This window comes from Aedes aegypti, chromosome 1 (genome assembly GCF_002204515.2).
Source record: "Aedes aegypti strain LVP_AGWG chromosome 1, AaegL5.0 Primary Assembly, whole genome shotgun sequence".
NCBI lineage: Eukaryota > Metazoa > Arthropoda > Insecta > Diptera > Culicidae > Aedes > Aedes aegypti.
The window spans coordinates 150,860,303-150,868,034 of record NC_035107.1 but is presented as its reverse complement, the minus strand read 5'-3'; the positions used below and the strand labels follow the sequence as shown (position 1 = coordinate 150,868,034).

General features: G+C 36.7%; 1 long non-coding RNA gene across 1 annotated transcript; it reads right to left on the bottom strand.

The window, feature by feature from the left end:
- Nucleotides 1-2,062: 2,062 nt before the first annotated feature.
- Nucleotides 2,063-2,766, bottom strand: LOC110674512. The gene is made up of 2 exons (XR_002498938.1): nucleotides 2,456-2,766; nucleotides 2,063-2,369 (listed from the first exon to the last, which is right to left on the bottom strand). It is a non-coding gene; the product is annotated as an uncharacterized LOC110674512 (long non-coding RNA).
- Between the last annotated feature and the right edge of the window lie 4,966 nt (nucleotides 2,767-7,732).

The following is a 7,732-nucleotide window of genomic DNA, read 5'->3' as shown; positions in this document are numbered from 1 at the left end:
CTTACATTTTCACTACCACCGCACTCGTTGATCTGCTTACTCGGCTGCTTCCTACAAAGATTACCATCTCCAGTAATCCTGACAGATCGAATCTGTCACTTTAGCTGTTCCTTTCTAAGGACAGCATATTTTACATCCATTGGTCTATCTTGACCAAACCTTCGCTTTAGCAGCTCCCTTCTAAGGCGAGCGAACATATTTCCAACTTCCGCCGGACCCAACAGATCGAATCTGCCGCTTCGGCAACTCGTTTTGAAACAAGTTTTAATACTTCCGCTGGACCCAACGGATCGTATCCGTTGCTACGGCAGCTCCCTTCTAAGGCGAGCATTTCTTTTTCCACCGGACCCGACAGTTCGAAACTGTCGCTGCGGTTGCTCCCTTCTAAGGCGAGCATTTGAATTTCCTCGTATTTTACACAAAATAACGATAACAAGTTGGTATAATAAGATTTATTCGATTACAGAATTCGCGCACTTCAAAAGAGATAAACGTCCACACACAACTGACTATGGTTCTCGAATGAATCCCCATCGCCACGCCTGCTGGGCTCAGTTCATAATTCACCACACACACGTTAGCTAATCATTTATCTAAAATAAGGTAGTAGAACGCATTGAAATGTCTGTAAATATTCTGAATGGAATGCATTGTCGAATGGATATAATAACGAATAATTAAACAATAATAGGTGACATATAAAGTAATGCAGTTTATACTGCTGATAGAAGAAATGGATCATTAAAATAACCAAAACGGCCGCTGTGGAGAGCATAGATAGCGCCACCGTAGCCTTGTGTGTTTGACAGAACAGCAATGCTGTCACAATGTTAAATCCCATATACAGTGGCGCTTTTGTTTTGATGCGGCGAGCACTTGCAAAAACTACATTCAATGATCCATTCTTAAATTTTTATTACAATTTTCATAATGCTGTTTTATGAAATAAGCAAGATACCACATTGGCATGATTCAGATCAATTCATAAGGTGAATCAATGAAATACTTACCGATTTCTTGTGGCTAATAAACATAAGAGGAAATAATGAATATTCATAGTATTTTTGCCTGAGTGCAGGAATAAAGGGTCAAAATGATTATGCCAATGGAAAATAGTTTAATAATTAATTGATTATGAGCTAATTTTTGGGTCGAAAAATTGAATTTTGGATGTAAACAAACATTTTCAATGACATTTCTCTCCTTCCCTAGAGACCTCTATGATGGTGGCGCATTAAATTTGCCTATATTCCAACTAATTTTTCATTCATTAAAGAGTAAAATTTTACCCATTTTTACACTGTACATGAGTTGAAAGAATGAGTATATTTTTACCCTTTTCATGATGGTGAAATTCCCCCATTTTATGACAGATATGATTGCTATTCGATAATGGGTATTTTTTTACCCATTAAAGGGTATTCGCAAACCACCGTGAAGGCTATCCATGCACGGAGCCACAAATCAAACAGGGGAGGTATACGGAACGATGTGTGCCTACTAAAGAGTCTAAAATATTGTCGCACCGCCACCAAACCAGATCGCGCCAGTGGGACTCGCGACGCGCCTCAACTCGCGCGATTTTGAAATCAGCTTTTAAGTGTGGCGCTGCATTCTTACGATGTTTATGAACACAGCGCACTATTCAAATATTAGTCGCGACGCTTGTAGATTGAGAAAAAATACATTTGAAAACACACGGCGCACAGTAAAAGTCATGAGAACAAAAGAATTTATGGCACGTACAGAGGCTCATGCTTATAGTTTCTTTATAGATAAGTCCATTCGGCTCTTCCGTGCACGGAGAAATCAGACTACCCAAAAAATAAGTTCTTTTTACTCAAATTTGGGTAAACTGCATTTTAGTTTTTTACCCACGGTTGGGTTGTTTTGCCTCTCTCACAACAGCAATGTTGTCTAAAACAGAGAGAGACGCACCGACCCATCGTCGAAGTTCAATGGAATAAGCCAAATTTGAGTTCTTTCGAGTTTACCCAACATTAAGTTGTTTTAACCCATCACGGAGACTTCGAAAGCTAACGCTGGGTAATTTTTTTTGCACTGGGTTGTTTTTTTCGCTGTTGTCAAAGGAGAACTATTTACTCATAAATGGGTAAACTATTTAACTCATATATAGGTAATTGCAAATGGTTTGTTTTGTTTTAAATTGTTTCTAAAATTGATGACGAAGTTCAGTGAAATATATTCAAATATTGTGCCCCTTTATTATATTATATTAGTATAATAAAATAAAACAAGAACGTAAGCGTCCTTGATTTTTCCGGGTTCCTTAAAATGATGATTGCAGAGTATTTGCATCAGAGGTTTTTAAGTCTTTCTAATTTTCTGGGAGTATATTATGATGAGAACTGCAAAAGAAAATTTGAGGGTTTATTCCGAGGTTTATTCATGGTTCCTAGATAAATTAAACTAATGTTGAAACTGAGAAATTTACCTGTAACATTCGACGATCCTGCTAGGTTGACATGATTCTTCCTGCAGAATTCCTTTTTGAACATTATCTCTATAAAGAAAGAGAAGCCACCCAAGTAACCACGAAGCTATATATGAATACTTTAAGTTTGCTCTATAGTGTGCTATCAGATTTTGTTTTAAAGTGACACAACTTTTAAGAGCTTTATAAAGCATACTTAAAGTCGGAAAGGGCCCAAATTACAACAACCAAATAAATGCAATACTTGGTAAAGCAGTTTTAATGCACAAGCCCTACTAAAGCATTTATGTTTGTATATTTAGGGTTCATGATGTATATTAGCTTATAATAATGTATGTTTAGGGCTTGCGTTAAAAATAAACAAATCAATGAATCCATTGACTACCTTTCAATGGTTCTCTTTACCAGCTTAATGATTTTTTTAGTTGGAATCAGGACTCGAATCCACAACTAGGATGATGGTGTGTTGGATGCCTGGCGCGTTGGTGTCCTGTGTTAAAGCTGCTGATGTAATAAAGTAGGATAAAAGTTCCTTATAAACGAAGCCACTGTGTGTGTGTTAACATTACTATTCGCCCAGTTATCACGAATAGAAAGAATTCTCTTCGGCGATTGATTTCCTTTCCTCACCAAATGAAACATCAATAGAAAGAATTTGATCACCATTCTTTCTCGTAGAGGAAATAACAGAACTTAACCCACAAAACAAAGCCCTAGCGCATTAAACAGATTTCAGGGGAGGGAAATTGATCGACATTTCCTCTCGCTCCTTATGAGTAAAAGAGTCTCATAGATAAAATACAACAATTCTGAATGAATACATATATCCTTAGATCATGAAATGGGGGTTCGAGATGAAAGAAAGTCATTTAATTACCCAAGTAACCGTATAGCTGTATATAGTTGCATCAATATCACTTTATATGCTACTATATTGTATTTTTTGGTAAAATCCAGAAAGCGATCGCAGCTCAGTTTGGAGCTGCGAACTTATTTACATAGTGAGAGAAAATTGCACAGAACAAAGTATAAAAACTCTCTTGATTTCTTACTCAACTGGCAGCAAAATAAATGAGAATTCACATTGCTTATTAATATTCATTGCCAAATAGAGTAATGCACATTAGAATTGATGAAAATAAAACTGCTTTCAATGAAATTTCGACATCAGAAATATCAATTTCACAAGCTGTATAACATTTCATTGAAGTTCGTCAATAATGACTAAGTGTGTAAGAGGTCAGTTTAGCCGTTTATTTACATCTGTTGGAGCCGCCATGAGTAATCACAGCCGCCGTCCCATAGGCCTATTCACATGACGTCTCAAATCAGTTGATCCGGAAGCACTTTGACAGTTCTTCTATGAAAATGACAGGCCCGTGTTAGCACCGGCCCTCCACCGATGTAACCATATGCATAGACGGATCTGTCACATGAAAAGGCCTATTGCTTCGACTTTGACATTAGCTTCGCATCCAGAAAACTTCGCATCTCATGAGCAGGCGCGATTATGGTTTGGTGCTGCGAAGTCATTAAATATGGCATATAAAGTCATACTGCATTACATGGTTCATTAATGCAGTATTAAAGTGGAAAAAGGCGCTATTAAAGTGTAAATACGGCTACATTTCCTAGCTCTATGTTGGCAATTGCTAAAGTATAGTTACTGTCTGTACCGTATAAAATAGACTGGCCCTTAAACAAAAAAGTTATAAATCTCAATGGGGCACCCCCTAGACATAAGCCTTAGGGTAAGAAAAAAGCTCTCTCAAAATTTCAACTCAATTGGTTGCTCCACCAGCTGGCGCATTCAATTTGAAGTTTGTATGGGATATTCGTTTCAAATATATTGAAAATTGACCCTATGTAACTGTATCGTTCCGTATACTAGTTGATCGCGTTCAATTGAGCTCAGAATGACAAATTCACTAGTTGATACCCTAATGAACATAGTTGCAGAAGGTTGTATCTGGATTTAAGCTCATTTCCATTAACCTTCCAGCTGTTGAAAGTTAGGCTTAGATCAGCACTTCCGTACAATCACATATATGTATGCGCCTTGTGTAGCAGCTCGCCCAGCGTCATAGGTGGCTATGATGCGCTTAGTAGCCACCACCCAGCTATGTTGAAGAAATACTAAGCAGTATAGCAATTCTACTTCAGATAGTTAAAACACCAACTTTCTCAATTTCAATCATGATACAACCTTCTACAATATTGTTCGCTATGATATCAAGTAGTGATTTTGACATTCTGGGTTCAATTGAACGTGACCAACAATTTTCCTGAACCAAACAGTAAATGATGTGTTGTTTCCCATATGTTTGAGCTGAAAATCCCATATTAACTTCAATTCAAATGCGCCAGCTCATGGAACGACCAAATGAGCTGAATTTTTCAGGAAGTCTTCCTCTAACCCAAAGGAATAATATTGGGGGGTGCCCCGTGGAATCATACAACTTTATTTTTCTCCCATACTGAGATGGGCCAGTCTAGTATAAAAGCTTTAGCCAAAGTGTATTTAATGCATGAATGAAACCATTATTTGAAGATCAAAAATAGAAACACAAAAATATTGGATGTCAGGTCAGCGTTGCTTACGAACGTATTTGTTCGTCCACTTTTTTATTTTGATTTGATTCTATGTTTATTTTGATTCCTTCCTTTGTTGGGATTCGAACCCAAATTAATTGAGATGTTATCGATGACTCCCCGCGCCTATCCTCCGGACCATGAATGCTGCATGTCTTGGCCGGGAAAATTGTGCAACTTCAAGCAGCGCCCTTTCGTTGCCAGTAGTAAATATTGTCGATTTAACTCCAAGTTGGACCATCACAAGTGTGTAAGCTCCCTCAAAGTGTGATAGCAGGCTACATCAAATTATGATAATAGTTTTAGTGCACTTATTCCTTGTGGTTGAAGGAACAAGTGCACCGAATACGTTGAGATGATCAGTTGCAAGTGTGCACTCATATCATACTTTTTCTGCACTTTACAAATTTCGTGATAGTTCAATTTGGGGTAAAGTGCCCAATAAGTTGGTGGACACGACTGTTGCACTTCTAAGTTTAACGCAGCTGTCGCTCTTTTGCTGTTGAGTTTTTTTTTTTTTTTTTGATTGTGTGGGGCTAAATCGGTTGCTCATCTTCACGCTTTTTATATCGTTTTAGCATCTTGCCACATTGAGTCGTCGATAGGCTTGTGGTGTACGCACGGGCCTATCAATCGAAAGGTTTTTGGTTCAATTCCAAGTTGTTGCAACTTTTTTTTTGTTACCAAATTCTGGTTTCTCATAAGACAAATCTACAAATTTTAACCAGATTTCTTGTGGCGAATTTTCATAAGGGATATTTAAGTATTTCTATAGTCTATTTGCCTGATTGAATGAAGGACCGACGATAAATACTGCATTAAAGTCTTGCCGTTTTTGTTGCGATGTAGCATTGAGTATTGTGCTCTGCAAGATAAATCCACGTAATGCGATTATCTGAAAATGTCGATATACCGTCGCAGTGATAATGAAAATCAATAAATGTTTCAGATTTAGCAAATTTGAAACATTTGTGTCCTTGAAGCACGAAAAAATCCAAGCCTACTTGAATTTTGACGTTGCGTTTGAATTGCGCGCATATCTTCTGCGCGTTACCGCCGCCGCTGGATGTGGATTTAATATAAGCGCCGCAATAAGATGATGCAATGAAGCATTGAGCGGTGACCGTATATCACCCATTGATGCACATTTCATTGCTACAATAAAGCAATGCTACATTGCATTCATAAAATGGAATTAGAGCATTATTGCACGCGTATTGCAGAATAAAAGCATTATTGCACGCATTTTGCAGAATAAGAGCAATGATGCATTGCACTCGTTGAATTAAAGTTAAAATACGGTAATACCTTAATGCTTGTGGTTACTTGGGTATTCTTCCATATCCCACAAAACGTAATGAGCGAGTGCGAACGTGCTCGATCGTCTTACTTATTAATTACAGATTCGATTGCGTTTAATGAGGTTATGTAATCTCGTATGACAGCATAACTGTATATTCACTCTAAACGCTTAGCATAATGCTATATTAAAATAATGCTACAAAGCATTTACAATTTTAATCAAATGCATCATTGCTTGACAGTTATTGAATAAATGCATGATAACATTATTAATGCAAAAGATGTTGACTTTCGACCAAATTAATGCAATGGTATAATGTTTGTGGTTACTTGGACATGCATAATAATCATCTTAAACATTACTTAACAAAGGAAATACTTACCGAACAATAGGCATTTCGATCGAAAAACAAGAAATTTCAATAAAAACAGGGGACATGGTTTAGTACTGAATTTTAAGTGGGAGTTGTTTTGATATTAATGAATAATGATATATTTTTCATCCAAATATGGGTAATTGCAATTACCCATAAATAGGTAAACTTATCTTACTTGTAATATGAGTGAATTCTATCAATTTTTCTCAGTATAATTCACCCATAAAATAGGTTTTGCATCAAGGGCCCATTCAAAAATTTCATAACGCTATACACTTAATTTATTTCGCCGAGGCCGGCAAAAATAATTGCCGAGAACTCAACAGCTGAGATTTCGGCAAAAATCTCGGTAAAAGTTCAAAATGACGATTGAGCTGCAAAATGTTAAATCAACCCAGCTGTCAAAATTTGACGAAAATATCGGTAATTCATTGCTGAAAATCTCGGCACACCACTACCGAAATTCGGCAAAACAATAATATTTTTAATTGAAAGAAGAATAAGAAAAAAATTAAAGAAAAAACATACAAATTTCAATAATTAAAACAAATTTATTTAAAACAAATTTATTATTGCTTTACAAAACACAACCACTGAAAACATCACACCTTTCATTAAATTTGAGTATATTTCGTTCTTTTTCATTCCGAGCACAATCGCAGCACGACCATGGAGTACTCCGCCAGTTCCAGGAAATATTTCTGATAATATAATAAAAATAGCATAAACTGAGCTGACTCATCTGAATGAATCATTATTACGCACAAATATACGCCTTAAAACATGTTTTATGTGAATACTTACATGTAGATGCTCTTCCTTTTTTTTAAGAACGTTTCAAAACATTTCGAGCACATGTTGTGTCAGGCAGCTCTGATTTTTCGGTTTTGACAGATGCAATTTGCCGAAATTCAGTAAAAAGATTTGTTTGCTGATTGTTCCGGCAAACTAGATTGCCGAGTCTCGGTTATTTATGTAAACTACCGATTTTCGTCGATTTGCATCT